At 48.5% G+C, this 13,911-nt stretch overlaps 1 protein-coding gene across 1 annotated transcript in view; it reads right to left on the bottom strand.

The window, feature by feature from the left end:
* Nucleotides 1-13,911, bottom strand: part of FGF12 (fibroblast growth factor 12) — a 227,566-nt gene that overhangs the window by 213,390 nt on the left and 265 nt on the right. The gene's annotated exons all lie outside the window — the stretch shown is intronic.

Below are 13,911 nucleotides of genomic sequence, written 5' to 3'. Positions count from 1 at the left end.
CATGCTCAATCACAGCTTATCAGATCTTTGTGGATCACATCTGGGATGTCACAACCTCCCTTCCTGTTCACGAAACCATTACAAAGCCTTAAGATCTACATTCTTAAAACCGAAGAACAGAAAAAAGGGAGAAGCCCTCCTATGTAGAACAGTTGCACCCCTTGAAGGCTCCTCTCCTCAGTTTGAAGCAGCAAATTCGGGGAACAAATCCGGTGGCTATATCCAACTGCCATTCACAGATAGTCTTTCAAACTACTTCCCACTAGAAATGAACATAATATTGCCTGTACTGTTCTCTGCATTTCAACTGCAGCCTACATTAAAGTCTCAGAAAGGTTGGACTAGCTCGAGTTAGATCACATTACTGTTCCTCCTCTAGCATCTCAGGAAAGTCAGATCTGTTTCTACCGTGGCTTTCCAAGTAAGCAAGCATCAAATAAAGATACATGCGTTACCAACATCTCAGTAACACAGCAAGTTGTTCTCTGAACCACAGAAAGATGGAGCACTGCGGCACTCAGGAGAGGCAGGTGTGCTGACCCCAGACCCCTTCCCACCCGCACCTTTTGAGCCAAGGTAGGAGAGCTTCTGGAGCACCGCTCTCCTGTATTGAGTCCACGGCATTGCCAGCAGCATTTCCCTTTCTTGTTATCTGTTTTCCTCTCATGCTCAAGCTTTGGGAGTAGACTGGAATCGTGGTACAAACAAGGAGGTTGCTCAGTCCAAGCACAGGCCACCCTGTGCAGACCCCATCTTCATAGTGCCCTGGTGTGTCCCTGGCTCGTGCCATGGCAAGGGAATTGTGGTTGGGAAAGGCAGAGTTATTCACCCTTGAGGTACAGGATGGGGTGTGTGGAGGTGAGGCTTCTACGTGGCAGAGGAAGCCTCAGCCTGGACAGATGAAAAGGGACTCGACCAGGGCTCAGCTTTGCTGCTCCCCCATGGTGCTCCACAGCTGGAAGCATTGCCTCTGGGCCCCAGGAACCCGCTGCTTTCCCCACTGATGGGGGCACAGCCTGCCACTTCTGCCTGCCCCCTCTCTGCACCGGCTAGGTTAGGAGCTCCCCTGAGCACAGACACAACAAAGCCAAGCGGCCATTTCGACACTGCTGCAGAGAGTAAGCCCGTGTGATGATCATACATGGTGTCCCAGCTGCTGCCGCTCCTGCCCATCTGCTCCCCTGGCACTGTGCCTCCTTCTCCAGAGGGAGCCTCCGTTGGTGAGGGCAGAGGCATCAGCCAAACCAGGAGGTCGTGCCTGAAGCCATGCACGTGCTCTTGGATCTGCACGGGGCACTTCTGCGGGAGGGTGGATGCACCAGGAAGGAGCAGACCACCAGTGGTGGGATTTCATCTGCTCACTGCCAGTTTCTGGTGATGACCACCTAAAAAGGGCAGCAAACCCAGGCACAGAGGCACTAAGTCAAGGGCTGGGGGACAGCTTCTGTACTGAGCACTACACAACACAGCTGGCCATCAGCCTGCTTCAGTTCTACGCTTTGATTGCCAGAGAGAATCCAGGTGCCAACAACACAACGGGCTCCCAAAGTGCCCAGAAGCCAACCTCAGCATCCAGATCAGACAGATTCCTGCTGCTATCACTGCTGGTCACAGAAAGGCACTTGCCCTGCCCAGAGACCCTGAAGATGAGGAGCAGTTCAGCCAAAAAGCAGCTGCACTGAGTTCTGACCAAGGAGGTAGAATAACTGCTTGCCTCCATGGTCAGCATGGGCCTAACCTCGAAACCAGTGCACCCCTTGAGGAATGGGGAGCAGGGCTCAGCCATGTGCTTCTGGAAATCCCATTTTCTGTAGCATCTGTTCCCCCAAAATGATAGGCATCATTAGCTAACTGCCATCATTAGCCAGTAGAAGACTCCTTTAGGACAGAAAATAAGACTGCTCCATTACCACACCAGTCTCAGAAGACATCCAAGGACTATGAGCAGTGCTCCGAAAAGCACAAGCCAAAAGAGCAGGTTGCAAGAAAATAGGCTGGGACACTGCAACAGCAGGCAGGACCTCGGGTGCTACTGAGATAAGGAGTGGGGCAGGGGAAGAGGAGGAGTAAACAGAGAGCAGAAGCTGTTATCAAAGAAAATAAGTATTTACAAAGTACAAAAAAAATGTTCTACAACCTGCCATCCATCACCTTGTGATGATGTACACAGCTTCTGATTGTGAACAAGAAACACCATCACCAGCTGAGGTCACTTCCTCACATCACCCAAGTAATTGCTGCATGCAGAGTGCAAGCGCATTAGGAGCTGGTGTGTGGAATAGAGACTAAAGCATGCCACAATCTTTGAGCAAGTGCAGTTTAATTACATAAAACTGCTGATCAGACGTTGAGATTGATCAGACAGTATTGTATTAGTAAAGCAGAAAGCACTAAAAGCCACAGAGGTACCAAAACAAGGGAGCAGTTTTGCAGTTACATGCAACTGAAGTCTAAAATCACCGTGGAAGAAAATCAGGAAGGTAACCAGCCTTTTACTGGCTCACAAGAAGGTCGTTCCAAGCACCAGCACTGGGCTGGGAGAATACCACCAGCTTTCTACTGCTGTTCTTTATAAGTATCCTTAGACGGATGTTTGCATCAGTTTGTTCAAACACTGAATTCAAAGACTAGATGTTTGATTCACCAGGCTATTAAAAAAGTCACAAGAAAGGTCAGATAAAAAGTCCTAGGATTTGTGCATCAAAACTCCCTTAGAAGTGCAGAAGTATATTGGAACACACCAGCCCATTCAGCAAGCAGCTCCCCAGAACATAACTTGAGAACTCCCCCCCAGCTTTTTCTGTCTTGCCAGGCTGGGAAAAAGGCAGGGCGTTAGATAGCCACCCGGAAGAAACCCTAGCACCATTAACAGGAGTCTTGGTGTTGACTTTAATGGTAGCTGGATCTGACCCAAACTCCTCAACTCCAAAATGTCATTTTCTGGGAGGGACTGAGCATCCTGAGCTCCTCAGAGCCCAGGGAAGCTGCTGGTTGTTCCCCATCCTTGCAGAAAGTGCTTTCAGTGCCAGCTCCTGGGCCCTCTGAGCCCCACCACGGACTTCTGGTTATTCAGTTTAGTAAATACCTGGGTCACCTCCTCTGCCAGCTGTGGGCAGAGAGCTTTCAGAAGGCAGGTTATTATACCATTATAGAAGCTTAAGGCTTTCATGCAAAAAAAAGTAAATATGAAAATAAGCTGCTCAATGGAGCCACTTAAGCATTAGCCCCTTTTTGACTTAATTGAAAAAGGTAATTACATCCATTCAGCATGCTTTGCACAAGAAAAAGGAGGCTTTTCAGAGCAGAGGCAGGAAGGAGCTTCCTGCTGGCAGCTCACCTGTGGCAGCAGCAGGCAGCCTGCCCTCCTAAGAGCCGAGTGCGAGGATGCTTGCAGGGGATGGACTATTTATCTTAAAATCCTATTACCTATTTGCCTGCTCCTGTTTCCTACAATAAAAAGCTATTAGCTCATCACTACTCTTCAGCCATCAAGGCTGAGCAACATTCATATCCTTTATATGCTATTACAAGACATCACAGCAGACTGACTTCTGCTGAGGCCCAGCTCCCAGCAGGCAATTTCTTTGCCTTATTCCTACCATGTAACAACTGTTTCTAGAGCACTGAACTCTGCCCTCTGACCCTGCAGTCCTGTGAGGTGCACACCAAGACGACTATTTGGTACCCACCAAAATCCTGAGCAGTTGCCAGACCTTCCCAGCATCACTGAGGTAGGGAACAGGCAGAGCCTCGGGCACAAGAAGTCGCCTTCTATCGAGATCCAACGCTTTTTCCACTTGCCTGTGTTTACCCTGCTCATTTTCATCATTTTCCGGAATGTTACATTCAAACAAACGCAACCAAACCTGCAGAACCAAGACCAGCAGCATTAGTGTATTCACAGTGCAGCTTTCCCCTGCCTCAGGGAATCAGATCTTGCTGCGATAGCTCGGGCTGAAACCCAGAGTTTATCCAAATACAAAAGGCAGAAAAATGGTGTATCCAAATAGAAAAGGCAGAAAGAAAAAGTGCTGCATGATACCAGCACCTCTGGCAGCCATTTGACCTGACCACTAGAGCTTGAGTTCCTCTTGGCAGATACCATGCAAAGAGCATTGACAACAGCAGCAAAATTCAATTAGGAGACAGATATGCAATAGGAAACAAAGAAAAGGACTGAAGGAAGAAGAATGACAAAAGCTGACGGTAATGCTAATTAAACTAATACACTCAGCTGCAAAACAGGAAGACAGACCAACCTTAGGTGTGAAGTTACTTATCTCTGCATTAGTTGCCCAGGCAGTGACACAAATTTTAAGCACTTGAACAGCCATGGTAAAGGCAGAACCCATTCACATGCTCAACCTGAAGTACAGACTCATGCATTTTGCTTGACTAGCACCTACACTCCTAGCGGGGAAAATAGAAGTGGAAAAAAGCTGCATCAGTCCTCCCCAAAATCAAACCCACAAGAATGGGCAGCATGCAGGGTTCTTCCATCCCTGACGTGAAGGGTTGTAAGGTTTGCAGGAAGACTTGATCCCTGAAGGGAACATTGTTAGCTCTAGCTTGCCTGGTGAAGCCAAGCTCCAACCCCATTTTAACCTCCTGGCACCAGCACCCAGCCCATCTAGCACCAAGAAGCAACGCTGCTTTCCTAAGAGTGGGTTGCTCTCTGTTCCTACATCCTCTCGGTGGGATATAAGGTGTGCAGTGAGAACACTAGACCTTGTGACTTGGTTAGAGCTGCAAGGACAATCCTTTTCCCCTGGAGGAAGGGGGTCTGTCACCAACAGGAAAGCACCAGTCATGCACAGAACACGCCCAAAGGCTGTAAAGTTTAGCAAACCCTAGTTTTCAGTCAGTTCTATATCCAGAAAGGGACTTCACCTGCCTCCTGTCCCCAAATCCACTGGACACTAAGCATAAACACTCTTCAGTGGGTTATTTCATAAAGTCTGCCAGGATACTGCATGTGTCTGCTCTTCTCTGCAGAGGTTTTTCTTATAGAAAAGCTTGGTTGGCTTGTTTGCTTAGCTTGTATACATAAATAGCAATTTCTTTAAGCCTTGCTTTCATTGATTGATGGGATCTCACTGTTTTCATCCCAGAAGCTTTGGGCTGCAACCAACCCAAACAGTATGAAAATCAGCATGCCTGAGCCTGGAAGTATGAGCAGCATCTGGAAGATGTTGCTTGCTGCCCCCTTGCCAGCTGTGGCCACGGCATAGCCAGGAGATGGATGCAGGGGATTCAGCTACATCCCCACCCACACGACCAAACCACACACATTCACCACATGGTCTGCAAAATACAGCTGCTTAAAAACTGGCAGGGACTCAGCCCTACCTGGTGAGTACGTCCCCTTCCATGGGTGGATGAGACACAGCAACCTAGCTATAGTATTTTCTTAACATTGCAGCATCATCTTCTAGAGACAGCGAAATATAAGTGTGGAAAGTCTCAGGTTCAAATTTGACAGTAAACTCAGCTGCAAGATACCAAAAACCTGTTCACTCTCCAGCACTTCTCCACCTCTGCTCTTGTTGCAAGCTTTTCAGCAAAGGTTAACACAAGGTTTTGAGGTTGTGGGCAGTGTCTGTAACCTGCTGCTGTTTGGATAGTCAAATGGACTGCGGCAAGCATAGAGCTTTGAGGTAGAAGCACACGCACCGGTACATATTCTTCCTTTATTCTACAGAGTCCAACATACGTTAAGTTTTTATATTTTTTCCCCATCATGAAGAGCTGTCCAGGTGGGGTTTCAGAGGTCAATTCAAGAACCAAGTCCAGAAAGCACTCAGCTTACACCCATGTAGGATCAGACTCACGTTCTTCCCATCCTCCGACCTTACCCTTGAAGATCCTGCTCTGGCCCAGAAGCCCTAGGAAGGCAGATTTTTAGCTGTGTCACAGTATTACACACATCTGGTATGTAAACCATAGCTGGCAGAACAGCCAGGTTAGAGGATATGTCAAGGTGCAGTTTTGCCTCTGCCTGCCCCAGCCATGCCCAAAGCTGACCTCCATGTGCTTCAGGAGTCAGAACAGGCTCTCCACTGCTCCTTCCCTCCAAAGCTCACTCTTGGGATCTCATTTTCTGCAGCACACAGAACTAATCTTCCCTCCTCTGCATTTCTAGAGCCCTTTTCTTAGCTCTTTGTTCAGGCAAAAGGGAATTCCTCTTCCTTAGTCAAAGTGACTATTTTCCACAACTAGAACACCAGAACCAAGCAGCTTCTTCACACAGCACTACGAGGACATTCCTCTCTTGTCAGAGGAGCAGCTGTGCAGAGGATGAATGGTGAGAAGAAAATCAGCTCCTTGGGCAGTTTTTACAGTATATGCTGCATTAGCCGTTGGATTGAATTGAGGTGAACGCTAGGGACACAGCAAGAAGGCCTTGAAGAAGTCCTGCACTCATCCTGCAGAGGTATGTTGAAGGCATGTACCAGCTAGCAATGCAGAAATGCCAACTACAAGAGATTTTCCTGAGCTAGGGAAAGGACCCCCTGGAAGTAACATTCTGGATGGAGAGGAGCAGCCCGAGGTCATCCCCAGCAGGGGAGGAGGCGTGGGGAAGTAATGGAAAAGATGCCAGGGAGGGCTGGTGTGGGAAAGGGGGACTTCTGCAGAGCGTGCGTGAAAGTAGCCACAGCTTGGGAAGCCACTGACATCTCCAAGGCAAGTGACACACAGCTTGAGGGGCTAATGGCAACATCCACTGCCACTGGGAAAGCAGGAATCAAAAATGAGGGAAAAAACGAAGAGTTCTGATCTAGACCAAGCAGATAGCTGAACTGGCATAGAAATCTTCAGGCTAGACCTGTCTCCTCCTGTCTCAGCCTGAGAAGAGATGACAAAATACCTACAAAAGACAATTTACTGCTCGGATGAAGTCAAATGAGATGTAAAGGGAGGAGAGGAAGGGCCCAGAGACAGACTGATGTGGGACACTTGCACAAATTTGGATTGAAAAGGGCCAAAGCACAGCATCTTCCAGGGGACTTTGTGGAAGACAGTCTAGAGAGGGAAGGGAAGAGCTGAGAAGTGTCCCAGGCTGCACGAGTAGGACATCAGGGGACAGAAGGGCTGGCTCTGATGAAGGCATTTAGCAAGTCAAGGTGCAGAGACAGGCTGTATTTAGAGAAACATGTGGGGGCTTGAACAGCAAGCTTGTTTGGTAAGGAAGCGCTGCCAGAAGAGAGGGTGGGCTGAAGGGGAAGAATAACAGCATGGATAGGAATAGATAGAGGGAGTCTGGGAAATGGGAGAGGGTGCCTGCGCTCATATCCAGGAGACAGGGAGGAGAAAGGAGAGCACATCATCTTGCACGTCTTAAAAGCAGAAGAGATTTTGGTCAGAAAAAGAAATGAAGGCAGAGGAAGGAGGTTTGGAGTGACTCAAGGTGGCAGGAAGCCAGCTGCAGCTGAATCCCATGCCAGCAAGCAAGCTGGAGAAGGAAAACTATTTAGTCAGCAAGGTGGCAGAACTGGAAAAGTTTAGCGCATTCAGCATGGCAGTGGAGTTTGAAACCCTCTGAGTAACAGAAGCAGAGGAAGCCAAGGCTGGAATGAACCAGGACTGGGCTTCAACAGGCTCCACACTGCACTGGGGTGAGAAAGCGAGAGGGTCGGGGTGAAGAGGGACCAGCAGGAGCAACCAAGAGGACAGACAGCAAACAGAAAAGATGCAACATCAAGGCTGGGTGCAGCATAAACACTGAATGATGGCACATGCAGTAAACTGGCAGCAGCAAAAAAAATAGAAAGAGCAAGTGGGAAAGCAACAGGGTTGTTTTCCTGTGGGATGTTTTCCTGCCAGCACCAAGAAAGCACGAACTGGCAAACATCTCCAGAATGAAAGCATCTGCTGGAAACACCTACTGCCCGATCCTGAAAATTCACCGTGTCATGAACGTCCAAGAAGTGCAGCAACACAGCACTCAGGGTGCCACCTCCCGGGGCCAGCAGCGGGCAGGGGTCACACTGAACTGAACCCCCCTGGCCCTGGTGCTTCAGGCTGCGAGGCAGCCCTGCAGGCTGGGAGCTGCAGCTAAAACACCTCCCCAGCTCCCGGCCGCAGCCTCCCACAGGCACCGCAATCCTGGCACCTGCACACAGGCACCAGCCGTGCTCACCACATGGAGGAAAGCTCTGGCCTCCCTGCCCAGCACCCAGCCGTGCCATCGCCACCTGATACTCCTCTCCCTTCCTGCAGCACCCACCCTCTCCCTTGGTTTTTCGTTCCTCCTTTTTTCAGGTTTTCTGCTCAGCCCTGTGCTGGAGCAGGCTCCCTCCCCAGACAAGGCTGAGCGCTCGCCCTGTCTCGCTGGTGTCCCCTGCTTCCTCCAGCACCAAGGCACAGGGGGCACACGCCGCCCCTGCTCAGCCCCCCGGCAGTGCCCACGAAACGCCACCGCTCCGTGCCTGCAGCCTCCCGAGGCCACGCGAGGCTGTGTACCTACCTCTGCCCTCTCCTGGCTGGAACAAGAAACGGCGAGCTCGTTTTTTTTCTCCGTCCCCTGCACTGCAAACACTTCTCTGAAAGCCGATGCTCACACTGTAGGCTTACTTTAACCATCCCTGCAAAATTGTGGGCCTGTGCAGTGTATATATTTTATGCCTCCAGGCATATTAGCATTGCCCAGATGCCTTCCTAACAGATCACACATGCACCGTGGTAAGAGCCCTGCGTAAATTGTGACAAGGAGTACAGAAAGCAGCTTGCGCTCAGCTAGGCATGGAGCAGCTCCAAGTGCACCCATTATTCTCTAGCCAGCATCTTACAGCAAGCATCCCAAATCCTGAGGCACCACCACTCATTCTGGGCTAAGACTATGCTCAACTGCTAGGGCCAGGCAGAGCATGAGAGCACACACGGAGAAAATTGCTTCTGCAGTCCCTTTAGTGGCTCTTATTCCCACGTGCATATTTTCAGGTGGGCCACATAAGGTTTTAATCCAGTTTGGGCTTGGGGAAGCTGGCTGCATTGGACACCTTTTATTTTTTTTTCCAGGACCTTAGCATGCCAGGTGCTCCAGGTGTGAAGCCATCCCAATCACTGTCTTTTGCAATTAAAAACCAACACAAACACAGTCTCTCTTCAGGCACTTCTACAAACACGTGCCTAAGCAGCTCCATTCCCAATCCCCACCAGGAGAACCTTGCCAGAGCTGGGGTCAGGACAGGGAGCACACCACCCAGCCCTCCCCCAGAAGCAGGTCTCCTTGCCTGCTGCTCTCTCTGATGGGCAGGTTAACACCATCTGCTCTTCTTGCTGGGCTGGATCATTCTCTGCTGTTCCACTTTGTTTAAACTGGCATCACATACCCATCCCCTCTCACGCACAATTGATGAGAACTCAGAGAAATCAGTTACAGGAATCTGTCTCACCCGAGCCACTCCATAGCAGACTTCCCACCTATGAATGGTGAAAAAACAACAGGAGGCTCCAGCTGTGATGTCAGTGGCCACGCAGGTACATTCACTTAAATGCATTACAGATATTGCTGCAAACAGAGCCCTAAGTGCTACAGATGCACAAAGGGGACAATCACCCATTATTCCTGCCTGATCCTGGCCTCGCAATCCCCATCCTGATTAAATTACTGAGGCCAGGATTATCAGCAAGATAATCAGATGCTCTGTCTAATCCAGATAACTCAGCCTTACTGGGTCTCACTGCACAGGATTTCACTGACCACCCAGCCAGGGCATCCCAAAGCATTACATCTCATTTCCACCACTTTGAGGACTCAGACATCCACAGGACTAGTGCATAAGGGAAGGCTAAGGAAAGAATTCCCAAATTTAGTCGAATGCTATAGCTTGCTTAATTGCTGTGGCTCTGAGAGCTCCCTGGCCCAGCAGTCAGGGCAGAATCTCCACTTTGTTTTTTTGATAAAGCCTCAAGAGCTCAATGCATTTGCCAGGAGCACGGAGGTGCAGCTTTGCCCATTCCGGACAGCATTTTTGGTCAAGATAACCCCCTCTAAAGTTTCCATTTTCTTGGCCTTAACCTTGCCAAACAATGCTTGTGCTTACAGAAGCCATGAGACCACCTTGAGAGAAAGATCCTGGAGAGGGGACAAGATCTAGAAGTGAGGGTTATTCCTCACTTGGAGAATTCAATATCTGGACAAAGGCAAGAGACTTTCAAAATTCTATGCTCACCCCTGCCCCTCTTCAGCTGAGACCTTCCTTCCCATGTTTCTACAAGTTCATCACCCTGGAACAAGAACTAGGAGCTCGGCGATGCTCTGAGAAGGAAGTCCAGCTTCGGGCACCTGAACCTCGCCTAGCAGCTGCATTGCACAGCAAGCGAGGCTTTGTTCGATAAAATGGCACGGACAGGGCGCGAAGACAGAAAATGTACCTGATCTTTCACCAAGCCCTGCATTGTTCTCAGACAGCATGAGAGGGTATTTTAAAATCTCTTCTGCAGCCCTGCACAAACTGAACTCCTGCTCTGCTTGAAAAATGAATCACTTGGAGGCTTTCATCACCTTATCAAAGTCCCTAGTGGCCCCTGCCTGCCCTCCCATGAAGAGTTTGATCTCCTTTTAGGAGGAGGATAAAGCTGTCCTTGAGCAAAGCTGCTTTTCAGAGAGGCATTGTGCTGTTTTCATGAGAACATCAGACACCTCCAGGTGTCCCTCAAACACGTATCTATCAATAGTTGCGGCTCAGATTTTTTCCAAGCAGCTCACAGAAAATAGACCGTAGGCATCTGACTTCTGTGAATCGCATTTCTAATGTGCCCTTCAAACAGAATAGATGCCTAGATTACATTTCTGATGCTGCATAACTATGTGGGTCCAGCTTATCTCCAATTACAAGGGCGAACAGGAAGAAGAGGACTGGGAAGGAAGACATTGAGCTGAGAACAGATGAAAATGTTGCTGGCTGCCATCAGTTCGCACACACTGCCAAAAGCAAGGTCATGCAATACTATCTTTCTGCATTGTTAAAATCTCAAAGGTAAAATGGCACTATCATTGCAAGGGTATAAATGGCTGCATGAAACAATCTTATCTCCCACCAGAGACAATGGATTGTTACCTGAGATAACCACATCCTTCAGCAGTGATGAAAATTCACCAGATCAAGAGCATCAATGCTGTTTTAGGCCATCTCCATGTGGAAATCAACAGCCTTCATTCACTAAGCTTCAGGGAAAGGAAATAGGAACAGCAGCTGGCTGGAGTCAGACACTGAGAACTGAGATGTTCACTTTTGTAGTGAAACTGTTCATCGTGCATTTATACACAGTCAGTATAAAAAGATCTTAAAAAACATCCTTGTCATTAGATTTTCAGATTCATCCAGCAGCTGGAATCCAGGGCAGCTCCCTTTCTCTGACCTGTAACAGAACCTAGTAAGACATATCCATGAGGAAAGTTAAAAACTCACACAAAAGTGTCTAGATGCAGTTGCTAGAATCTGATAGAAAAAGGTGGACAGGAAGAAAAAGGGGTTAGCTTTTCTTTTCATACTCAGTCATGGAAACTGAAGTTGAGAGTTCTGATTTCTGCCTGTTTTCACTGATATGCTGCTAATCAGGCTGTGCAGAGAGCAACGAAAATGCATCTGCCACCTGTGGCACAGAGACCTGCCTAAAATTCTTATTTCAGGACTGACAAAACCAGCCGCCATAGCCCCTGGTGGATTTACTTCTTTGGGCTCAGTGAAGATAGATGGTGCAATCATATCCCTCAGCTATGTTCACAGGTGAGCGGAGATGGAACAACATAACGATGGGATGGAAATTGTGGTCTAAACACCTTCTCAAGAGCAGGACATTAGCTTAAAAATAATGACACAAGCTGGAAAAAATTGCTTTTCTAGGCTATTTTTCTTTCTTTGGAAAGGTGGAGAAATGAGGTGGCATAGCATAGGAAGGAAGGAAGATATTAAAGTGCAATAAGCACAATCATTGTGCTGATACACTGGAGAACACCTTGTTGCACAGTTTGTGATTTTAACAAGCCAGAAACTTTGTGGAGGTAATGAGGACTTTGAGAACAGAGTCTGTGACACTCAGACATTAACATTAACAAAAATACAACACACCTGTGCTTTGCTGAGGACTCTCACACTGTTCAGGTCAATGAAATCATTACTGCAAGCATTTCAGGCAGGGATAGTCCAGAAGGAACAGTCAGTGCCCAGCACACCGGGGCTCTGGGAACTTGGCATTTGCCATACAGTACAAGCTATCTCCCCCCCTCCTTTTGTCCCACCATGGGACAACATTAGTGGAGGTAAAGCAAAGACGTTATTGTTAACTTGCACTGCTTTTGTGAGAGCTCATGAGGCTGAACTCAGATGCCTCTGGACAATTGTGGGAAGATGAAAACATTTCTCCACTCATATCTAGCTCCACGTTTTATCACAGACCACAAATTACAATATATTTCTTTTTAACTCACAATTTCAACAAGTGACCTATTAGGGAACTAGAGACAGAAGCATCTCCCCTCCCTGCCAGCTGTGCTTAGCCAGGACAGCATCACAACCCTCTCTGCAAGGTGCGTGATGCACACAGCAGGGATATCCCTGCATACGCTGGCAGCCCAAGATGTGATCTGATGGCAGAACTGTATCAGTGCCATGAAGTGTCCAAGCTGAACCAGTCTCCCTGTATTGCACCACTGACACCTCACATCACACCATTCCCCACCACACATCTACAGCATAGGTCTGCTGCTGCTGAGCAGCAATTGAGCTTGCTGAGAATAATTGTGAGCTTAAAGATCCTGGACTGAAAAGAGATATTTCTCTTTGCAGGGGAAGGATGGTCTTCTGCTTATCAGCTTAACTAATCTGTGCTTGGCTGTTCTTTGAGATTCAACGGCAAGTCCTCTCACAGCCCAACAAGAAGAAACCTGGCATTATTCAGTGCTCATCTTTTTTTGTTGTTTGCTACAGCACATTTTCCTGCTCAGAGTCTTATTTGCAATTCTGCAGATGTCTCCAGGATCACGCACAAGGAGACCGACTCAGGTTCCCCCATCTTCACTTACCCAGGCATACACAGAGCTCAGCTCTGCTCTCACAAGCCCAGGCTCGCCTGCCACCACCTACCAGCAGACAGACTACATGCTCCTGAGGTGAGGTTTAACTAAGCAGCTGTATTAGCTTGCTCAGGAGAGTTCAGCTGCCCTCCTGAGCAGGGCAACTGCCTGGCTTCACAGCAGGACCCCTTCAAGGCTTCCAGTGCTTCAGCCCACCGCACCCAGCAACACAGCACAGGGGCTCTTCTGATGTACCCCTGTACCCAAGCTGGGTTCAGGTGAGCACCCAATGATACATATACAAAGCAGATAGTCTGCAAGGCTCAGCAGGCTCATACTCAGCTTCCAATGGAAATGAATGCCCTCTTCCTTGCAATTAATCACATAAGCCAAGGAACCCTTTCTCCTTCCCTCCATGATGCTTTGCAAGGGTTTAAGACCACCAAGAAATACCTGTTGGTAGCTCAGTTTGTTAGTAATAGTACCAAGTAAACTTGACAGTGGTCCAAGGTACATCCTTTCTTTACAGTCTGACCACATTCTTCCCCACAGATGAAGATGTGCAGTTGTTGCTGGCTGAGGCATTATTACCACACAAGGAACCATCACCTTCAGACATCTTAAGCCCAGCAGTGTTTCCAAGGCTTCAACACCAAGCAAATCTCCCCTGCTGCTGATTTATTACCTTGGCCCTTTCACAGTGAAAGGCCAGGCAGCAGGGCACTTGCTACTTCCAATACCCCTATGGCTGGCTCTGGCTCTCCAGGCCCACCAGCTCCTGGCACACACCACCAAGCTCTGGCCTTTCCTCATACTTGCTCACAAGTCTGCTTCCAGCTTTGTTAAAATCTCCTGTTGACAAAATAATTGAAGGGAAAGGGGAGAACATTCAC

This window comes from Anser anser, assembly GCF_964211835.1.
Source record: "Anser anser genome assembly, chromosome: 9".
Taxonomy (NCBI): Eukaryota; Metazoa; Chordata; class Aves; order Anseriformes; family Anatidae; genus Anser; species Anser anser.
This window is presented reverse-complemented; position numbering and strand designations above follow the sequence as displayed.